The sequence below is a fragment of the Danio rerio genome, chromosome 4 (genome assembly GCF_049306965.1).
Source record: "Danio rerio strain Tuebingen ecotype United States chromosome 4, GRCz12tu, whole genome shotgun sequence".
Lineage (NCBI taxonomy): Eukaryota > Metazoa > Chordata > Actinopteri > Cypriniformes > Danionidae > Danio > Danio rerio.
In genome coordinates, this window is record NC_133179.1 from 33,104,027 (window position 1) to 33,128,433 (window position 24,407).

Genomic DNA, 24,407 nt, shown 5'->3' on the forward strand with positions numbered 1-24,407 from the left:
TGATTAAAGTTTCAGGTTTTTCATCTAATGCTACTTTATGTACATGTTGACACTATTATTTTAACCCTTTAAACAACATTGTACTATTTTACTCACAGTAATGAGAGCTATTGTTTGAATAAAGTAACAGAAACGTAAGTAATAAGTGTTTTAATGAAATTTTAATTTATTAAATAGCATAATGTCATTCCATTCTAAGTATACATCACTATATATAAGAGATAGTGTACTAGTTTTAATCAGCTCATTTGTGGCTATTGTGTCTTGCTCAGACTTACCTGATTTATTTTGTTAATGACTCTCATATAAAGAAACTGTTGAAGCAAGTGTTGAAGTGAAGTTATTTTTATTCTACTCATTGTTTTATTAATTTTAAACAGGACATTTTTATTGTTTTGTTCATTTTAAACAGGATAAAGTGTCAAAACACAGAGGAAAAACTCCTTCTGAAGCGACTGATCTCCACACTGTTATAAAGATGGCGTTTATTAAAGAGGAGAGTGAAGATGTGAAGATTGAAGAAGCATTCACTGTCAAACAGGAAGATCTGCAGGAACAAACAGGTTGATTTTCATTCTCAAACACCAGCTCAGTCATTTGATCCTCATTCAGATATATTTTTAATAATAAGAATACTAAATTAAATCCATCTTGCAGCCCTAAAGCCCCTTTCACACATACAGACCTTTCCGGAAAATTACCGGCAATTTTCCGGAAAGGTGTGTATGTGTGAACGGGCCCTTTTTGAAAATACCGGTAAATTCGTTCCGGCTATTTTCCGGAAAGAGAAGTTGTAACATCACCTGTATAACGAATAATTATTTGAACAATAAAAAAAATCAAAAAGAGTAAAGGCTACATCAGTATTTGCAATAGAAAAAAAGTTGTTTGAGTAAAATAAAAACAAAAAGTACACTCACAAAAAATACTCATGTTTTTTTTTAATTTTATTATGTCCACTTAACAATTCACACATTACAGTCTGGCTCGTTTCTGTCCTGTACTTATAAGCTAAAAAGGCAATATTGGTCCAACATTGCTGACCTATTTTACCAATAAACCCTAGAGAAACAGGGCATCAATATATTGTAAACTAATAGGTTCATGTATTCCTTTCCAGTTACAGTTGAAGTTAGAATTATTAGAATTTCTGTTTAACAGATTTTTTTCAAAACATTTCTAAAACATGATAGTTTTAATAACTCGATTCTAATTTATTTTATCTTTGTCATGACAGTAAATAATATTTGACTAGATATTTTACAAGACACTTCTATACAGCTTTAAGTGACATTTAAAGGCTTAATTAGGTTAACTAGGCAGGTTAGGATAATTAGGCAAGTTATTGTATAACAATGGTTTGTTCTGTAGACTATTATAATGGTCATATAAGTCTTAAATTTAACTTGGTGAAACCTGCAGAAACACTGGTTTAAAGTATGTCAAAAAACGTGGATGCCCCCAATATTAAACATGCTGAATGAAATGAACACTAAAATAAATAATTATTATAAAACACTGTACAGTATTCTAATCTATATTAATGTTGCTGTGGGACAACATGAGACAAAACAAACAAATTATAGTGGAACAATAACGTCAGCATTGCCCGTGGTGGATTTAGGCATGCGCAATATTGGCGATCGCCCCGGCGGCATTTAGTTGGGGGCGGCATGGGAAAACGGTGCAAAAAAAACACATACCCTAGTAAAAGCATTGAGATACGATTACTATGCAAGTGTATTGGTGCGGTAGGTGATCTTCCACAATGCTAACAGCTTAGCATAAATCTCTGAATCACAGTCCCTCCCCTGCCGTCTAGAGCCACACCTCCTTAAACACGAGCACAGCAAAAGAACCCTCTCTAATGCAAGACAAGTGCTTGTCCGGCAGCATGCAAGCCAAACTGACATGCTATTTCAGAGTGAATATTAGTTGCATGGTAAACAATATAGGGAAAGACTAGGCGTAATAGAGGTATTTACTTGTGTTTCGTTAAACTAATTAAAATCTACATTATCGATGCTGTAAAAGATCCCTTATGAAACTGAAAAAAGTCTTATCAATCTTTCACTGGAAGATTTTAGTGGCTAAACAACACTTCTGTGAAGATATAAGCCATTTGTAGGAACAACAACATCTAACGTTACGTCAGCTTTGCGTAAAGCTAAAACAGTTTTAAAACAGAACATTACCTGTCTAAGAGAAATCCTTCAGCCATTGTGTCATCCTTTCTCCAGCGTGCAAAGGTAACCAATATTGATTCAGATTTTGAAAAAGTTTTGATTCAGCAGGTTTTTACCGATTGCGTGCTCGTGCTCTCTCTCTCTCCCTCTCGTGAACGAGCAGCACATACAGTGGTCCACCGGAGCTGCGTACAAAAGGCTGCGCAGTTGTTCAAATCTGCATTTGTTGACAAACAGTCTGAGCTACTTATCGGAATTATGAGAGATGTCGGCCGACTATTTAATTGGATGAACATTTTTTAGTTTTATGCCTTACCCAAAATATAAAAATACAAATAAATACATTTAGACCATTTACTTTAATCATTACTATTGGACTGTGATGAGACTTTCAACCAGCACAAAAAAAAATGCTTCTGAATACAATCACCTACTGCACCTTTAATTTAGAGTGGCAATCCCAGAATAAAGACGCTTGGGGCCAATTACGTTTGGCATCTTTTGCACGCGCAAGTTTGTTATTCTCTATGTGCAATTGAAACAACGCTAGTGAAATCAAACTGATGCATGCATATAGAAAACCATTTCTGCGCACCTCACACACACTCCTGTGTGAATCCCGGTTGTTTGCATGCACACCAATAAAATACGCGCTGCTCATGCGCCATGAAACCGAATTAACAGCCTTTTGTGCAGAAGTGTCGGCATGCAGCGAGTTTTGCAAAGTTTATCTAAAGTTTATGTAACATGATGATGGTGTTACAATAACTAAGCATGGCTATAAAGCAGAAAGGAGGGATAAAGAGTCAGAGAGGTCAGGGAAGACTTCATAACATTAATTCTCGCCCATGAGTCAGGTTTAAGACAACAGATAATTTGGTTAACACTTTACAATAAATACACACTATGAACCATTTATTATGCATTAGCTAATAGTGAATTCATTATCTGTTTAGCATTTACTCTACATTAATAAGCGTTAGTAAACAGTTTAAAACTGCAGCTACATATCCTGTATTCCTGACTTACAACCACATTTATAATGTGCTTAATATTTGTACTTTCATACTTTGTTAAGGATTATTTTTTATTACTAAATTAATTTTGGGGAGAGAAGCACAATGTATATGATAAGTGGGGGCTGAGTGGCCAGAATTACAGTGGCAGGCCAGATGATCGTCGGGCCAAAGGGAAATGTCCTTATATCTCCCTATGGCCAGTCCGCCCTTGAGTTTTACTGTTTTCTATTGTTTATTATTACTGGTCATTTCTTCAATAATTGTAAGTTCTAAAACAATAGCATATGACATCAGGTCACTGCTATGATATGATTGACAATTTATGTATGTCACTGTTTGTCATTGTGCTCTGTTTATTCTGAGAGCTGATGCTGAGTATTCTTAGAGCTTTAGACTCTTGAAATTATTAACCCAGGGTCATTCTAACACTGGATAAACAGAATCCTGTATTATCTATAATCTCGTTCCACACTGCTCATGCTATACCTGGTGTTCATTAACAGACGTTTCACATTCGCAAACCCCGGGTTAACATTGTTATTTGTATATTTATGTTTGTCGATGTCCCTGACTGGACAAACAGCAGGTCATCTTTTTAGATGGCATTTCTGGCATTTCTTGTCGGGTTAACAATATCTGCAAATCAGGAGAAATACCAGCCTTTTAGAAAGTAGCTATTATTATACCAATACCAAAACCAGAAAAATATCATTTAAATAATTATCGTCCAACAGCACTTACCAGTTGCCTTTGCAAAACAAGGGAACGAATGATTAATGATCAATGGTGTGGATTTTAGAAAAACAACAGAAGATTAATAAATATCAGTGTGGGTTTAGAAGAGGGAAAAGTACTCTTGTATATCTTATACGATTAGAATCTTTTGTACGAGATCGTTTTATTAAAAAACAACACATACGAGCAGTTTTTTTTTTTTATCCGGAAAAGGCCTTTGACACTACCAGGAGGTGTGGTATTTTAAAAGATTTACACGAGATGGGTGTTAGAGGAAATTTGCCTAATTTTATTGAGTTTTTCGTGTGCGTATTTACATTTACATTTAGTCATTTAGCAGACGCTTTTATCCAAAGCGACTTACAAATGAGGGCAAGGAAGCAATTTACACAACTAAGAGCAACAATGAATAAGTGCTATAGGCAAGTTTCAGGTCTGTAAAGTCTAAGAAGGAAAGTATTAGTAGTATTTTTTTTTTTTTTGGGGTACAGTTAGTGTGATATTCAGAGAGGCAATTGCAGATTAGGAAGTAAAGTGGAGACTAAATAGTTGAGTTTTTAGTCGTTTCTTGAAAATAGCGAGTGACTGCTGTTCTGATGCAGTTAGGGAGTTCATTCCACCAACTTGGAAGATTGAGCGTGAGCATTCCGATAGTGATTTTTTCCCTCTTTGGGATGGAACCACGAGGCGACGTTCATTCACAGAACGCAAGTTTCTGGAGGGCACATAGATCTGCAGAAGTGAGAGCAGATAAGAAGGAGCAAGGCCAGAAGTCACTTTGTAGGCAAACATTAGAGCTTTGAATTTGATGCGAGCAGCAACTGGCAGCCAGTGCAAACGGACTAGCAGCGGAGTGACATGTGCTCGTTTAGGTTCATTGAAGACCACTCGTGCTGCTGCGTTCTGGAGCAGTTGAAGAGGCTTGATAGAGTTAGCTGGAAGCCCAGCTATTAGAGTGTTGCAGTAATCCAGTTTGGAGAGAACAAGAGCTTGAACAAGGAGTTGAGCTGCATGTTCAGATAAGAAGGGTCGGATCTTTCTGATGTTATAGAGTGCGAATCTGCAAGATCGAGCAGTTCTAGAAATGTGGTCAGAGAAGTTTAGTTGGCCATATATTGTTACTCCAAGGCTTTTCACCATTTTGGATGCAGATCCATCTGGACTGAAAAGTTATGGTGTAGAGTCGGGTTGGCAGAAACTACAAGCATTTCCGTTTTTGCGAGGTTCAGCTGAAGATGATGATCTTTCATCCAGTGTGAAATATCTAACAGGCAGGGTGAGATGGGAGCTGGAACCGAGGGATCATCAGGATGAAAAGAGAGGTATAGCTGGGTATCATCAGCATAGCAGTGGTAGGAGAATCCATGTATCTGGATGACTGGTCCTAGAGATGACGTGTAGATGGAGAAGAGAAGTGGCCCAAGAACAGAGCCTTGAGGTACCCCAGTGTTTAGATGCTGTAGGTTGGACACCTCTCCCCTCCAAGACACCCTGAATGATCTGTCAGAGAGGTAAGATCTGAACCATTGTATAACAGCCCCCGCAACGTCCAGTGACTCGAGCGTAGATAGCAGGATCTGGTGGTTGACAGTGTCAAAAGCAGCTGACAAGTCCAGCAAAATGAGGACTGATGATTTAGAGTCTGCTTTAGCCAGTCTGAGATCCTCCACGACCGAGAGCAGGGCAGTCTCAGTTGAGTGGCCTTTCTTAAAGCCGGATTGCTTGTTGTCCATGAGACTGTTTTGAGTAAGAAGGTCCAGGACTTGATTGAACACTACTTTCTCCAGAATCTTGGCCATGAATGGAAGCAGGGATACTGGTCTGTAGTTTTCAAGTAGTGTATGGTCCAGGTTGGGTTTCTTTAGCAGTGGGGTTACCCTAGCCTGCTTAAATGAAGTGGGGAATAAACCAGAGTCAAGAGATGTGTTAGTTATGTGAGTCAGTGTTGGTATGACTGCAGGAGAGATGGCTTGCAAGAGATGAGAGGGAATGAGATCGAATGGACAAGTGGTTGCATGGCTAGATAGCACGAGTTTGGACACCTCAGACTCAGAGAGCTTAGAAAAAGAGGTGAGTGTGTGTGGTGTTGGTGGTGTACCTTGCGTGTTTGTTGTAGGTGCAGCAAATTGAGCACTGAATTTTGCAGTTTTGGTGCAAAAGAATGTAGCAAAGTCATCAGTATTAAGTGTGGAGGATGCGGGTGCAGGAGGAGGATAGAGGTGGGAGGAAAATGTTTTAAAAAGTAGGCGAGGATTAGTGGCATTGTTGATTTTCAGACGGTAATATGTCTGCTTTGCAGAAGTAACTTCAGCTGAGAAAGAAGACAGAAGAGTTTGGTATGTTAAGAGCTGTTCAGGATTTTTAGGTTTCCGCCAAATTCTCTCTGCAGCCCGAAGTTTTGAGGGATGCTCACGGAGAGCCTTTGAGAGCCACGGTGCAGGAGGACTGGCACGGGCTGGCCTGGATGCAAGAGGACATAATCGGTCTAGACATGATGCTAGTGTGGAGCAGAGTGTATCAGTGGCACTGTTCGTATCAAGTGCAGAGAGTTTGCAAGATGGAGGAAGAGATTCTGAAACAATGGTGGATAGTCTATTGGGTGAGAGAGATTGTAGGTTTCTGCGAAAGGTAACCAGTGTTGGAGTGTGTGGTGGCTCAGGAGTAATGTGGATGTTGAGAGACAGAAGGAAATGATCCGATATTTGTAGTGGAGTTACTATTGTTTGATCAGCGAAGCAGTGTCGTCTGTAAAAAAGGTCTAGCTGATTACCTGATTTGTGGGTAGCAGAAGTAGGTGCTCTTTTTAGGTCAAAAGAGGCAAGCAGAGTCTGAAAGTCAGCCGCTTGCGGTTTCTCAACGTAAATGTTGAAGTCACCTAGCACCAACAAGGGAGTGTCAAAATTAGAAAAACTATATTATCTGAATAGCATATAAGAATCAGGAGTGCCCCAAGAAAGTATACTATCAGTAACACTATTAAGTATTAAAATTAATAATATTGTAAATGTTAATGGGAATAATATATTTCGTAGTTTATATGTAGATGATTTATGTATTTGTTATATAGGGAAAATATGTATACAATCAAGAGACAAATTTAAATATGTATAAATAAAATATATGACTGGTCAGTTTTAAATGGTTTTATTTTTCTAAATCAAAAACCGTATGCATGCATTTTTGTTTTGATGTATGCATTTAGATCCAGAGCTTTTTTAGATAGAGAAACTATACAAGTTGTGAAAAAGGTAAAGTTCCTAGGAATGAGTTTTGACAATGAGTAGTCTTTTATTCTTCATATTAAAATATTACGAAATAGATATTTTAAAGCAATTAATGTATGAACTTAATTTTAGAAAGGTAAATAAATGAATAAATTAGGGCCTCTGTAATGAAATCCAAGACTGTATAATAATTCAAGGTTATTAAAGCCTTAAGTTAAGATTATCAAATTTAAGAGTTTTTAATGCTTTTATAACCCCCGCAGGTACTCTGATAAGGTTTTGCATTTAAATACTTACTCTTGACATATATTTGTTTCAAACTGTTATTTGCCTATTACATTCTAAATGATGTATATTGTAGTAATCATTTTTTAACTGTACCTATAGAACCTTACAACAGCACTAAAAGCAGCATCGAAGCAGTCTCCTTTTAGTCATTCCACCTCTTCACGGAGATTGTCAGACTGATCTGGTGTATTAATCAACTGTTGTGCCTTCTGAAACTGAACAATAATGCTGTTCCTGATGCTGAACATCCACTGGCACTAGATCCTCATCAATTTAAGAGTAAATCTCCCTTCTTTGCCATCCTCTGATGCGTTTAGGTTTCGCCACAAAATTAGATTTTGCTGTAGGACGCGCTATGCAGACGTAAAGAACCTGACTGATAATCTACCGAAACCATGTCAGCAGAGTTTGTGTTAAGCGGCTTTGAAACAATTTACTTTGTAAAAGCACTAGATAAATAAAGATGAGTTTAATCGAATCTGCTTAAATGTGTACACGTTAATGGACCAAACACAATATGATCTGATTTATTTTACATTTACTGTGCATCAAAATTACAGTGTGTGTAGCCAATGTTTCCAGTGTCTTTTCACTTTTCAGCTTTTGATGAGAGTTTTTAAGACTTAATGAAAACTAATGTTTTATTTATTTATTTCAGACCTAATTGAAGAGTATGAGGGGAGTAAAGAGGAGGAACATCATGTCAAAATTGAGGAAAAAACTCATTTACAGATTGATGGTATTTTGAAAAGGAGAGACAAGAATCGTTTCACCTGCACTCAGTGTAGAAAGAGTTTTGGAAGAAAAGGCAATCTTAAGATTCACATGAGAATCCACACTGGAGAGAAACCATTCACATGCACTCAGTGTGGGAAGAGTTTCAACCAATCATCATCCCTTAATAAACACATAAAAATCCACACTGGAGAGAAACCATTCACATGCACTCAGTGTGGGAAGAGTTTCAACCAACCATCACACCTTAACAATCACATGAAAATCCACACTGGAGAAAAACCATTCACATGCACTCAGTGTGGGAAGAGTTTCAACCAATCATCACACCTTAACAGTCACAAAAAAATCCATGCTGCAGAGAGATCATTCACATGCACTCAGTGTGGAAAGAGTTTCAGGCAATCATCACAACTTAATGAACACATGACGAGCCACACTGGAGAGAAACCATTCACATGTACTCAGTGTGGGAGGAGTTTCAGCCAATCATCACACCTTAATGAACACATGATGAGCCACATTAGAAAGAAACCTATCACATGCACTCAATGTGGGAAAAGTTTTAACCGCTCATCAAACCTTTATCAACATATGAGGATTCACACTGGAGAGAAACCTTTCACATGTGTTGAGTGTGGAAAGAGTTTTAACTGCTCATCAAACCTTGATAAACACATGAGGAACCACACTGGAGAGAAACCATTCACATGTGTTCAGTGTGGGAAGAGTTTTAACTTCTCATCAAACCTTTATCAACACATGATGATCCACACTGGAGAGAGACCATTCACATGCACTCAGTGAGGGAAGAGTTTCAGCCAATCATCACACTTTAATCAACACATGAGGAACCACACTGGAGAGAAACCATTCACATGCACTCAGTGCGGGAAGAGTTTTAACTGCTCATCATACCTTAATATCCACATGAGGATCCACACTGGAGAGAAATCATTTACATGCACTCAGTGTGGGAAGAGTTTTAACTTTTCATCAAACCTTCATCAACACATGAGGATCCACACTGGAGAGAAACCATTCACATGCCCTCAGTGTGGGAAGAGTTTCATCCAATCATCATCCCTTAATCGACACATCATGAGCCACTGATGAGAATATAATATAATAATATATAATCTTAACCATAACTAGGCTAAGCCGATAGGAGCCATGATAATTAGTTCACATTTCGAGTCTTCTGGTTCTTGAGTCGTTCGTTCATCACGTGACAGAATAACTCAAACCCGAGGACTCGAGAGTTGAATGGATCAATTCTTTTTTTGGCTCTAAACGCATATCATTGGCCCGTGATGTACGAATGACTCAAACCCGAGGACTCGAGAGGTGAACAGATCAATTCTTTTTCTGGCTCTAAATGCATATGGTTGGCTAGGCTTTAGTCTTTCACGTGGTGAACGAACGACTCGATAGAGGACTCAAAAAATTAACTGATCTTCTCTCGCACTACACAATGTGTGCATGAGCGAATTAATGTATCTTTTAGTTCATCCGAGTCATTCATTGTTTTGTCACATAACGTGAAAGAAAGCATAAGAGATGAGTTATTTAATAAATCAAATTGGTTTAAGGTTTGTTAGCATTCAAAAACACAAGCTCTGAACCTTTGATAGGCTGAGTCTGTTTCTTCTTTTGTCATTAGTTGTTGGTCGAAGGATAAAAGCTGCTAAATGAGTAAATGCACATCTTTCTGTATACAAATATTAGACCAATACATAAAGTCTGCATAGAAAAACATTATTAAACAAAAAATGGGGTATAAATGAACAAATTACAAATCACTTGTAATTGTAGAATTTGATTAATTTAACATATACCCTAGCTTAGTGTTTGTTTTCTGATAGCAAGCAAGCAAATAGACAAAACAATATATATATATATATATATATATATATATATATATATATATATATATATATATATATATATATATATATATATATATATATATATATATATATACACACACCACATATCCAGCCGAAAACAAGTAACAATAGCTTAGTGATAATAGGACAGACCTTTTTTTAATTCTTACAAAATGATTTTTAGGTACACATTGTTTGATGATTTTATGAACTGTCTAAAATATGATCATATCATGCAACAAAGATTTTGTTTTACATAAATATTATTGACTGAGATTCTCGTTGCAGTGTACAGTGGAACTACAGTTTAAGATCAGAAATGCACATAATAATGTAAGGATGGCTATATCTCTCCATAATATTAAAATCTGCAAACGGTTATGGAACTCTACCTGAGACAAGACCATGAGAATGGCACTAAAACAATAAACTTTCAAATCTGAGAAGAAGATCTGCTAGAAAACCAGTTGTTCATGTTTACTCGATCATGCATCCTGAGCCCCCCTCTTTGCCCTGGACTTTACCTTCTCCACCAGAGCAGCTCACTCACATTTCACATCGAATGGTTAAGTTTTTAATATGGTGTATCTTGTGGCTTTATATTCATGTTTGGCGTGATTTTAAATGTCTCTGTGTGATTGGTAAAGTGTTCTTAATTTCACTGTAATATTGTACAATCTCCCTTATTTTAGTTAATTTGGGTTTTGACTTTGATAAGATCTTTGCCAGATGCTCCACTACAGGGAAAATGGTCTTTGCATCTCGCAACGCATCTCGCAACTCATGACCAGGCAAGAGTCTTGGTGAATCTTTTATTGTCTTGAATTTTTGATGATTTGAGTATTTAGGCAAGGATATTTATTGCAGGTTGTGAGTCTCTGAGCTTTGCATCAGGACTTATATGCTGCAATGTATTTCTACATGGTCAGTTATTCCTCTTTAACTCTTAAATGTATCTTTGAGTAATTGATGTTGTACAATCTTGATTGGCTTATTTTGTTTAATTATGTGAACTGCAATGGAAAATCTTTTCCTGACAAATAAATGTAAAATTCTTGTTTAACTCTAATTTCTCCTGAAATCATTTAAATCTTGTAGATTGTTTAGGCTGACGTTTCCGCAGCCTACAACCAGGATTAGTCATCCATTCAGGCGCAATGGAAGGAGCATGGGCACAGTATTAGAGACCTGTTTATTTCTAACAATCATTGATGATATAATCTAGGGGTATGATATAATTTAGGGGCTAAATCAAACTTTCTTTAAGTATGTGCAAGCATGGGGCTGCCTATTATTACTTATAGGAAATTAAATTTCAGTTATATTCTCTTACTAAGCTAAATTAAACTTTCTTTAAGTATGAGCAAGCATGGGGCTGCCTATTATTACTTAAAGAAAATTAGCTTATCTGCTAAGTATCGGAACTGGCGAAGATATGTCCGTGACCAAATGAAACTGGCCAGCATACTGACTCTAAGCGACTTTGAGTAAACGAAGAAACATTAATTGAATATAAGGATTTATTAGGTTAATCAATCTAAATTAGACCTAATCACAATCTATAACCATTCACGGTTGCAGGTTTGTGCGCTCTTCCGGAGTGTCTGTTTGATCATGTGGGTTTGTTTTGTTTTTGTGGCCCACGTGTATTTGTTTTGGTCACGTGTCATGATGGCACTCAGCTGGATTGATTGTTCGCCAGCTGATACTCATTATCGTGCCTATATATGTGCTACGTGTTTAGTGTGTCATTGTCAGTTCGTTACGTGTGCTTATGGTGCTATCTTGTCTGTGCTCAGGACCTGAGGAGTTTTTACTGGACCGTTTCCTGCCTGATTCCTGCCCTTTTTTTCCTAGTTCTAGCACCACACTCATTCCTTGCTTTTGTTTTGACTGTGTTAATAAATAATTATTTTGCTTACTCGCACTTGGATTCACCTGAACATTATTTACTTGTGACAAAACAAACTGAACTTACCATGGATCCAGCGAGTGCGTCACAGATCTGAGTTCCTGACAACCATCAACGCCAGGATCGATCGCCAGAATGAGGCTTTGGCAACGACAGCACAGGCTATTCAGGCCTTGGTTGGTCAGGTATCACTACTGACTACAAAGGTCCAACAGCTGGTTTCCGTAGCAGCACAAGCGGAGCCTGCACCAGCCCCGGAGGTGATGCCTGCGCCGGTGACTGCTAATGTTAGCATTGGTCGCTTAGTTGAGCCTTGCCTTCCTCCACCAACCTGCTATGCTGGGGAGCCTCACTTATGTCAGTCCTTCTTGTCCAAATGCTCTCTGTACTTCTCCCTGCAGCCGTCCTTGTTCTCTTCAGAACAGTCCAAGGTGGCGTTTGTTATCACCCTCCTTTCGGGAAGGGCGGCTCAATGGGGAACCACAGTATGGGAAAAGAAATTACCATGTTGTTCCTCGTTCGACCTATTCTCTAAGGAACTCAAGAAGGTCTTTGATCGGGCTGCTTCTGGGAGAGAGGCCGCCCGAGTCCTCGCTGAGCTCCGCCAGGGGAATCGGAGCGTGGCGGACTATTCTATTCAGTTCCGCACTTTGGCTGCTGAATCCGGCTGGAACGCAGAGGCTCAATGGGACATGTTCCTTCATGGCCTTTCTGATCGTCTCCAGGACGAGATCTACTCCCTAGATCTGCCCAAAACTCTCGACGAGTTGGTGGATTTGGCCATCCGGGTGGACTCCAGATTGCTTCGCCGTGAGAGTCGCATGCGGCAAAACAGGTTTCCGGATCCTGTTCCTGACTCGCCGGTCTCGACGATGGCGCAGGAAGTTGGGAGCATTGACCCGGAACCGATGCAGTTGGGCAGATCCCGCTTGTCCGTACAGGAGAAGCGCCGGAAAAGAACGGAGGGACTCTGCCTTTACTGCGGTGGGGCGGAACATCGGGTGGCTTCCTGTCCTGTAAAAGACAACACCCATCAGTAGGTAAGAGGTTACTGATGGGTGAAATTAATTTGGACAAATCCTCTACGTCTGCTACATTACTGCCCGTCACCTTATCATGGGGTTTCAGAACTCAAAACACACAGGCACTCGTCGATTCCGGGGCAAAGGGAAATTTCATTGACTCTAGTTTCGCTTTCAGTTTTAAACTTCCGGTTATAGCACTATCACAACCCATTGCAGTACGCGCCCTCAGCGGACTTTCCCTTCCCACTATCACTCACTCCACCAAACCCATAAAACTTATCACGTCTGGAAATCATTTTGAACACACTTCATTTTTTTTTAACAGACTGTTCTAACACACCGGTGGTTTTAGGTCACCCTTGGTTGATTTTCCATAAACCTCATATTAACTGGGGTCTTAATACGATACTTTCGTGGAGTAAGAACTGTTATGAGTCTTGTCTTTCGTCTGCTCGTTCTGCTGTTTCTTGTTCTGTGTTTCAGGAGGAGCGCATGGACCTGTCAAACGTGCCCAGTGAGTACCTCGACCTGAAGAGAGTGTTCAGTAAGTCTCCAGCTGCTTCTCTGCCTCCTCATCGACCCTATGACTGTGCAATAGACTTATTGCCAGGTACCTCTCCGCATAAGGCAAGTTATACTCTCTTTCTATTCCTGAGAGGGAGGCCATGGAGAAATATATTTCTGATTCTCTAGTGGCCAAGATCATTCGGCCCTCTTCTTCACCGGCGGGGGCGGGGTTCTTTTTCGTGAAAAAGAAGGATGGGTCTCTTAGACCCTGTATAGACTATCGAGGGCTGAACAGCATCACGTTGAAGTATACATATCCTTTGCTGCTGATGTCTTGAGCGTTCGAGCGTCTGCAGGGGGCTTTATTTTTCACGAAATTAGATCTCCGCAACGCATATCATTTGGGTCGCATAAAGCAGAGCCATGGGTGGAAAACCGCGTTCCTGACCCCCAGGGGGCATTTTGAATATTGTGTTCTTCCTTTTGGGCTTTCTAATGCTCCTGCGGTTTTCCAAGCACTCGTAAATGACGTGTTGTGAGACATGATAGATCAGTAGATCAGTTTATTTATGTCTACCTGGATGACATTCTGATTTTTTCTCGTTCTCTCCAGGAACATGTGCAGCTAGTCAGGCGAGTGCTTCAGCGGCTGCTAGAGAATGGGTTTTTTGTCAAGGCGGAGAAATGCGTGTTCCATGCACAGTCTGTTCCCTTTTTAGGACACATTGTGTCAGTCGAGGGGGTGCGCATGGATCCAGAGAAGGTTCAGGCTGTGGTAAATTGGCCAATTCCGGAGTCTCGTAAGGCCCTGCAGAGATTTCTGGGCTTCGCCAATTTTTACCAGCGTTTTATTCACAATTTCAGCCAGCTCGCCGCTCCTCTGATGTCCTTAACCTCCTCCAAATCTCCCTTCAGGTGGTCGAGTGCAGCACAGGCTGCATTCTCCAAACTGAAGAGCCGCTTTGTTTCAGCTCCCATTCTAGTGACACCTGATCCCTCCCGGCAGTTTGTGGTGGAGGTTGACGCATCAGAGGTGGAGGTGGGCGCTATCCTGTCCCAGCGCGCCGCCTTGGATGACAGAATTCATCCGTGCGCGTTTTTCTCTCACCGATTATCTCCCGCAGAACGAAACTACGACATTGGTAATAGGGAGTTGTTGGCTGTCAAACTCGCTTTGGAGGAGTGGCGTCATTGGTTGGAGGGTCGAGGGTTCCCTTTATCGTTTGGACCGATCATAAGAACCTGGAATACATCAGGTCCGCCAAATGACTCAACTCCAGGCAGGCTCGGTGGGCATTATTTTTCGGACGTTTCAACTTTACCATCTCTTATCGGCCGGGTTTCAAAAACATCAAACCCGACGCGTTATCCCGTCTTTTTGATTCTTCCGAGCACAATTTGTCTCTTGAGTCCATCGTTCCCCAGAGGATTTGTATTTCTGCAGTGACATGGGAGATCGAGAGCAGGGTTCGCACAGCCCTGGTTGGGGTAACGCCCCCAGTTGAATGCCCACCCAGTCCATTGTTTGTGCCGGAGGGGATTCGGTCTGACGTCATTCGATGGGGACATTCTTCCAAAGTGGCTTGTGATCCAGGGGTGAGTCGTACATTATTTTTAGTTAAACAGCGATTCTGGTGGCCAGCTATGGCAAGGCACATACGCGAGTTTGTTTTGCCCTGTTCTGTTTGTGCTGTTTCTAAGACTTCTAATTGCCCTCCTAATGGACTCCTTCAGCCGCTGTCAGTGCCTTCGAGACCTTGGTCGCACATTTTGCTAGATTTCGTCACCGGTCTCCCGCCATCTGGTGGCAATATGGCTGTTTTGACTGTTGTGGACCGATTTTCGAAGGCTACTCATTCCTCTGCCCAAACTACCCCCAGCCAGAGAGACAGCGGATGCTGTCATTAATCACGTCTTTCGCATTCATGGCCTCCCGACGGACGTGGTTTCTGACAGGGGGCCCCAGTTTGTCTCTAAATTTTGGAGAGAATTTTGTCATTTATTGGGAGCGACTGTAAGTCTTTCTTCTGGTTTTATTCCTCAGAGTAACAGACAAACCAAGGGCCAACCAAGATCTCGAGCGCATGTTACGTTGTTTGGTTTCCCAGAATCCTTCCTCTTGGAGTCAGCAGCTCCCTTGGGTGGAGTACGCACACAATTCATTACCAGTGTCAGCTACGGGCCTTTCTCCCTTTCAGTGTAGCTTAGGTTACCAGCCACCAGCTTTTCCCAGTCTGGAATGCGAAGTCGCGGTCCCCTCCGCCCATGCCTTTGTCCAGAGGTGTCGACACACTTGGAACAGGGCCAGACAGACCCTCCTCCAAGTGGGTGCGCGCACCAAGGCTAAAGCCTTGATTACAATCGCCAGGTAAGCGCTTCTGGGAGCACCAGGAGGTGCTCTTGAGAGAGTGGTAATGTCATGGTTGCAGGTTTGTGCACTCTTCCGGAGTTTCTGTTTGATCATGTGGGTTTGTTTTGTTTTTGTGGCCCACGTGTATTTGTTTTGGTCACGTTTCATGACGGCACTCAGCTGGATTGATTGTTCGCCAGCTGATACTCATTATCGTGCCTATATATATGTGCTACGTGTTTAGTGTTTCATTGTCAGTTCGTTACGTGTGCTTATGGTGCTATCTTGTCTGTGCTCATGACCTGAGGAGTTTTTACTAGACCCTGTTTACTGCCTGATTCCTGCCCTGTTTCTCCTATTTCTAGCACTGCACTCATTCCTTGCTTTTGTTTTGACTGTGTTAATAAATAATTATTTTGCTTACTCGCACTTGGATTCACCTGAACATTATTTACTTGTGACAATAAGGTTATCAGCTTGAATTAGATGAATCTAAATCTAAAATTATTATAAATTGGAGTCAGATTAAAACTCAGAACTAGAAACAAATTAAAATTAATTATAATGAACAAAAATATTTCTTTTCACATATGCTAAAAGGTTTACACACATTTAACCTTCACCCATGCTGTGAGATCCGTCATGGGACTAATAGATGGACTCTTACATGTGTGTGTATTTATATAGTTTATAACCATAATAGTCCTACAGTTTATTCTATTTCACTTGTTGTTGGTTTCTAATTTATTGCGCATTTTATTTAAATATTGTATTTATTTTGTTAAAGAGCCCATATTACGGGTTTTTGAAAATGCCCTTCCATGTAGTGTGTAACACAGCTATAAGTGAAGTGAAGTATCCAGCTAAGGCATAAATCTGTAAGTGTACAGTGTTTAAAACTGTTGATTCATCTATAAAAGAGTCGACTCATAGTGCTTCAAATAAGTCGTCTTGATTTTGAGTCATTAAAGACACAGCGTTACATTAAACCAACTGAATTAAAACAGAGGATTAAACAACTCAATTTAAATAATAGCATTAGCAGCTTCACTGATTACAGTTTGACTTCATTTCTGTAAGAATATTTTTTATTAAAAATATTTCATTTGACCTCACCATCATCCCAGATAGCAAGAACATGGAGATCAGAGGCTGCTTAGTTGAGCGGTTGAACCTTTACTCCTCTATCTTAATGGTTCTCTGACTGTTATAGCTGTTTCTAAAACGCATCAGTTATAGCAAGAAATGGCGTGAGAAGTATACTGTTTGTGCTTAGTTGAAGGTAGATGTAGTTTTGTGTTCCTCTTCTCTGTTTTTGCTTATTAACAGCAGGTATTCATCATCAGTGCTCAATCATCTCTTAATTAAACCCATCATTGTCTCATTACCTTTAACTCTGCTGCTGAGTAAATTTTGCTTAATTTAGAGAGGGACCAAATGTTCTCTGAACTGAGTAAATTTTACTCTGAAGATTTTACTGTGCATGATGAGTTGTTTATTGTGATGAGTTGTTTTAAATATGTTGAAAAATAGCATTTTTTGTGTGTAATTTGTTACATTTTTAATCATTATTTTATTTAGAGTTTTATTCTCAGTTGATTTCATCTTTGGTTTTGGCTGTAATTTGTGTTTTTCTTTCCTTCAGTGATTCTGCTTGTTAACAGTTAACAATAATTATCAATCCTCCTTTAATTAGACACTTCATTATCTCATTAACTTCATCACTGTCTGAGTGTTCAACCCTCTGTAGTGAGGACACTAGTGAGGATTTTGCTCTGGGATTTATGGGGTTAAATGTATTTGATGAAAAATAAAGACTGTGGAATGTATTTTTTTACAGAAATATTCTTTAAACTAAATTTACCAATGTAAAATGTTGAAAACAGCAGATTACTGGCAACCACTGCTGCCAGTATTTTGACATAAATTTTACAGATATTTTACACAATAAGAGTTTGCTAATTAACACTTTCTGAGTGTTAAAAATTAACACTTTCAAAAGTGTTATTTTAACACTTTTTTAGTGGTTCCCATATAAACACTGAGGGAGTGTGAATTGTAACTCTAAGGTAGTTAAATCTACCAAATCTAAAATTTGCAGTGTGAGTTCGATAAAAAATACAGACTGTGGAATGTGCTTTTAACAGAAATATTCTGTAAACTGAATTTATGAATGTTAAAAACAGCAGATTACTGGCAACCACAGCTGCTGGTATTTTTCCGTAAAATCAAAAAAATAAAAGAAAAAAAAACAGCAAAACGTTTTTTGTGTCACCATTGTGGAGGATAGTATCGTCTGTGTTCAAGTCCAAGATAAACTGAAAGTATTTGATTTTATACTGCATCTTCTTTTGTTGAAAGGTAACTGTGTAGTTACTTATGCAGTCAAAATCTGTTTGCTACTTGCAATCACACATGAACACATTATTGCATCTAAAGACTTTACATTTTTCTGCACTAAGCTATGATTTTGTAAACTGAACATTGTATCAGTTCATGAAATATGGTTATTTTTCGTACATTTATACAGTTCTATAAAACTTACATATTTTTCACCGAAAGATTCTGGCAATCACAGCTGCTGGTATTTTTTCGGATATTTAACAGATATTTTACACAATAAGGGTTTTCTAATTAACACTATCTTGGTGTCGATAATGTTAACACTTTCAAAAGTGTTATTTTTAACACTTATAGTGGTTCCCATATAAACTCTGAGGGAGTGTTAATTTTAACTCCAAGGTAGTTAAATCTACTATCTAAAATTTGCAGTGTGGTAGGCCCATAATATAGATTTTAATTGCTTTAAATTTTAAAGTTTTTATATTTGTAGTGTGTGTATAAAACGAACGCTTAGCTTGTTGTTCGCAGTGATCGTTATAATAGGATCATGTGCATTCCATAAATTATTCAGTATTTACATTTTTTGGTCGCAGTGCTGTATTTTATTTATTGCATTTAGCCATAAAACAGTGATATTGAAAACAAAAAATGTAATTTAAAAACAAGCTTGCAATTCTTAATGGTGATAGCAATATTTTAAGCTTGTTCTCAGACAAGTTTCTGGGTCACTAATACTTTATATTTCTGGAAAATCCGGGATGGAATTCTAGTAAATGGTGGTACTGTAGAGGAAAAGCTTCCCGATAGTTTCACACCACCTAAAAACTCATTTGTTTTTAATTTATTTATTTATTGACCCTGCTAATCCAGCGAGGATTTTTTTTCTATGGTTGCATCTGTATTTTAGTTTTTTGTGATTGTATCTTTCTCAATCAATTAAATACATGCTGTTCTTTAAACAGCTTACGCATTGTGATTTAAACCTGTACTGTAGCTCCTAGGTCCAAATTAAATTAGTAAGTTATGTTATTATGCGCATCTGAAATAAAATGCATTTTTTAATCTAATGAAAAATACATGTTGAAATAGAACACAAATAGACATATGTATTTAATATTCTACAGTTTTATTTTTTGAGTAAATGGTTTAGACTATTGCAGCCTATAATTTAAATGTTCTCTCTGTGTGTTTAAGTGTACTGCATGTATAGAAAGTTTGAATGAATTTATGCTCTTAACAATTATTTACAGCTGTATATTTATATAAATAAAAAAAAAATGTCAGGTTGTGGTGTGTTTTGTCATATATAAAGATTAAATTATAGTATGTGTCCTTTAAAAAACTGTAATTATGTAATATGAATTGGTTTAATGTTGAAAAGGTTGTTTAAGCATTCATTTCAACGTTAAATCATTTGGATAGATTATATGTTGACTGTGTGGATTCTATGTCGTTCCAATTGACCTAAAATCAACAGCGTTTCAACATTAGGTGGACAAACCAATTAGGTCGATTTTATGTTGAAAATGTCTTGATTCTATAATGCTGTTTCAATCGACTGAAAATCAACATCGATTCAACATTGGGTAAGTAACCAATTGCGTCGATTTCGGGTTAAATTTGAATGGAGTGCCTGACGTCATTTCAACATTACCCCTGTAGGGATTTTATACAGTTTAACCCAAAGAATGACCAGTCTGTCAGATGAAGAAGAGCCGGAGTTAAAGATGCAAATACATAAATAAATAAAAATTTCTAAAGTTTTTGCAGTTTCATCAGTAGAAGCCAGCTTCAACAGTCCAATGAGTTCCTAGGCTGCTCTGCTTACAATCACCAATCAATAACAATTATACTCTCACATAATATCATTAGCTGCGTCATACATATAGGTGTTCTAACCTGATTGGTTAAAACACAGATAGACTAGGGAAATTTCCATGTGGGGTTCGTGCATATAATTCTGAACAATATCTTTAGCATAAACGTCACACATCCTCTAGATCAGTGGTTCTCAAACTGTGGTACGTGTACCACTAGTGGTACGCAGGCTTCCTTCTAGTGGTACGCGGAGGAATGAAATATGTCATGTACATGCTACACAAATTTCAAAATGTATCAAAAATTATGTATATAATATGTCATATATGACATATAACCTATATTTCTGATGTAATCTGCCACGTTTTTTAAATGTGCAGAGTTGTAGCTGCTTTACTGGGCCTACTGCGCTACTGTATTTCAATACAGCTCATTTTGGTGGTACTTGGAGAGACAATATTTTTCTGAGGTAGTACTTGATGAAAAACGTTTGAGAACCACTGCTCTAGATTGATTAGAGCTGACACCAGACCTGTGAAATGGATCCACAATCAAATAGAACACAAACACTTAAAGTATAATCTGTTTCTTATCCAAGGCTGAGTGTACTCTCAGCCGTCTTTATCAAAACTGGTTAAAAGCCGATATAATCTGCATTCAGGCAGTTATATTCTTACTACGAAAAGTCTATCTGGAATAAAAAGTTGAATCACTTTGGACAATTTAGATAGTATTAACTACGGTGGCCGGGAAGTGCAAAACAACTTTACAAAGTGTGAAACACTTTTACAAAGCTCGAGACAAATTTACATTTTGAAAAAACATTTTTACCTATCATCAGAAACAATTACAGAGGAAAAGTTTTTTTACCAAGGACGAAACAAATTTACATTTTAGAAAAAAATTAACACTTTTACAAGTCCCGAAACAAATTTACTATTACAGATTCCTTACGGAAAGGAAATGTACCACACACCGGAAGAAAATGTTTTCCAAAATGTAAATTTGTCTCGAGCTTTGTAAGTGTGTCACACTTAGTAATGTTGTTTTGCACTTCCCAGTAACCGTAATTAACTCAATAGATACAATAGATACATTTGCTTCCAGTCCTCAGCCCTTAGTTCCACTCAAGGTCTCCGTGACCTCTGACCTAGTTTGGTGACTCTGGAAAAAGTTACAGAGACAGGCAAATGTACTGAACTTTGTTACATAAAACAGTGTGTTTAACTTATTCATTAGTTAAAATAATTTCAAAGTTAAATACGCGTTTAAATAATTAAATAATCATTTTTAATACAGATAATGAGAAACAGGACATGCGAAAAGGGTAAATGTTGAACCATGTTGAGATGGATTGGAGGGCAGAAAACAGAATTCTTCACCCCGATGAGCAAAACGGTGATTAACGTGGATTCGATATCAAAAGAAACATTGATTTTTCGGTTGAAATTTAATCATTAGATCAGCGCTCTACCATTTGAGCTAAATCCCCTCGGAAAATCAAAATTGGTGATTTTCGACGTGGTCAGAATAGAAAAAAAGATCACATCTGCTCTGTGGTGGCCTCTTTGTCTGCCCACCGTTTAGTCATCAAATTGCCTGGAATAGTGCGCTTTTCTTTTGAAGGTCCTACCTGGTCCTGCTCCAGTAAACATGTGAGGAGCCCTGCATGCCAAATGACGAGTTACTTAGAAATCAATTCACATTGGCACCGCCTTGTATTGACATTCTGCTACTTTCTGATAAGGCCGTTTAAAAAAAAAATAAAAAATCTCTTCAGCCCGGGCAGCACCTCTCAGCAGTCTTGAGGTTCCATTGTGTAATGGTTAGCACTCTGAACTCTGAATCCAGTGATCTGAGCTCAAATCTCGGTGGGACCTTGTTTTCACCGCACAAAAAAAATCTGGAATAGCATTGTAATCTCCTGACGGTTACTCTGAGCTTTTTAGTAAGCTTGGCTGTATGTGGCCGGTTAGCTCAGCTGGTTAGAGTGTGGTGCTATTATCGACAAGGTTGCAGGTTCGATCCTCGTACTGGCTGTACTTTTACTCTTTAAGGGCTCAGAGGCATTTAAGGATTCTGCTTAGTCTCACAGAGATCGATACTGCAGGATAATTGTGACAGGGCAGCTGAAATAGCTCAGTTGGGACAGCCTTAAACTGAAGATCTAAAGGTCCCTGGTTCAATCTCGTGTTTCAGCAAAACAGTGCTGTTGTTCTGTTCTGGGCACAAGGGTCAGGGTTGTGATATTTACTACACGGGAACCGGCAAAGCTAACATAAGGAGTTTCGCTTTAAACCCTCAAGGTGCCACCAGCTTTGCAATAAAAGTCAATGTAAAAAGGCATGAAAACAGAAATAGAGAATGCAGGCATCGATCCCGCTACCTCTTACATGCTTAGCGAGCACTCTACAATTTAAGCTAATTCCCCTCGGAGCAATCAAAATTGGCGATTTTCGACATGGTCAAAATAAAAATAAAAAGATCACATCTGCTCTGTGGTGGCCTCTTTGCCCTGCCTGCCGTTTAGTCATCAAATTGCCTGGAATAACGCACTTTTCTTTTGAAGGCCCTACCTGGTCCTGCTCCAGTAAACGTGTGAGGAGCCCTGCATGTCGAATGACGAGTTATTCAGAATTCAGTGCACATTGCCACCGCCTTGTATTGACATTCTGCCACTTTCTGGCAAGGCCGTTTTATTTCTTACATTTTTTTCTCTTTAACCCGGGCAGCAGCACTCATAAGTCTTGAGGTTCCATGGTGTAATGGTTAAGACTCTGAATGCAGCGATCTGAGTTCAAATCTTGGTGGGACCTTGTTTTTTTACCAGCACCGCACAAAAAAGCTGGAATAGCATTGTAATCTCTTGACGGCCGGAGAATGACAGTTACTCTGAGCTTTTTAGTAAGCTTGGCAGTATGTGGCCAGTTATCTCAGCAGGTTATAGCATGGTGCTAATAACGCCAAGGTTGCTGACCAAGCCTTTACTCTCTTAGGCCTGAGACGCATTTAAGGGCTCTGCTCAGTCTCACAGACATCCATGCTGCAGGAAAACTGTGATAAGGCTGCTGAAATAGCTCAGTTGGGACAGCATTAGACTAAAGATCTAAAGGTCACTGGTTGGGTTTTGGCAAAGTAGTGTTGTCGTTCTCTTTTTGAAACAAGGGTCAGGGGCCTCATGTATCAACACTGCGTTCACACAAAAACTTTGCATACACCATGTTTCATGCTCACATTTGGATTTACTAACGATGAAATTAACGTGGGAATGTGCACAGGTCCATGCCAACTTCATGCCTGGCGTACGCACCATTTCTTGTGTGTGTGTTTTATTTCCATTGGCGACTCCTAGAGGCAGTTGTGTTAAATTGCACTCTACACAGTATCTTTGAGCCGTGCAATGGCAGCTGTATGAGACGGGTTCATCCGCATGTCTAGCAGGTACAAATGGTTTCCTTACCATGCAGTTGACCAACCAAACATTAAAGCGCAATTTGCAGCGGTCGCTGTTTTTTCCAATGTAATTGGAGTGATCTACTGCACATACACTGCTATAAAGGCACTATCTGAAGAAGAATTTGTATATATGAATCAGAAACATTTCCATTCAATAAATGTGCAAATAAAATATAATGCACACACTTATTTATGTTCTGCAACCTTAACATATTTGAGCTAATTCTCCTCTGAGAAATCAAAATTGGCGATTTTCCACATGGTCAAAAAAAAAAAAAAAAAAAAAAAAGATTACATCTGCTCTGTGGTGGCCTCTTTGCCCTGTCTGCCGTTTAGTCATCAAATTGCCTGGAATAGCTTTTCTTTTAAAAGCCCTACTTTTTACGTGTGGCCACAAAGATTGTGTAAGAAAATTTTCCTCATTCAATTCCTTTGCGGTTCATATGTCACGAACACACCCAGGCAGGTGGGCCATAAAAACTTGAAATTGGAATGTTTCTTTACAACTAAAGTGTTCTTTGAGTTTTTGCAACACTGAGTATGGAGATGTGAAAGGGCTGGTTTCTCACTTGAGTGGTCACATAGAAGAAGGGCTGGCCGATTCTTGTCCTTTTGATGGATGCTCCAAGCAATTCAGTATAAAGACATCTTTTCCATCTCGTATCTCTAGATATGATAGGTGGAAAAGCAGCCAGATCTCACCTATTCATCTATGTTAGGGTTGCAGAACAGTCTTCTCCAGGTGAGGGAGCACATGTTTCTCATTTTCTACCTGAAGTCATTGATGTAGGTGATACAGTTGATGCTAATGTTAGCCAACATAAAGATGCAGAGCCAGGTGACTGCACAGACAATTTAGCTCTATTTTTTAAGTTTGGAGGCAAAAAAAATTTGTCCCAGCCTCCACAATTTCTGAGATG

The 24,407-nt window shown here is 39.0% G+C and overlaps 1 pseudogene; it reads left to right on the top strand.

Annotated features, from left to right (window-relative positions):
* The first annotated feature begins 410 nt into the window (after window positions 1-410).
* Window positions 411-9,430, top strand: LOC141375062 (uncharacterized; annotated as a pseudogene).
* The last annotated feature ends 14,977 nt before the right edge of the window (window positions 9,431-24,407 follow it).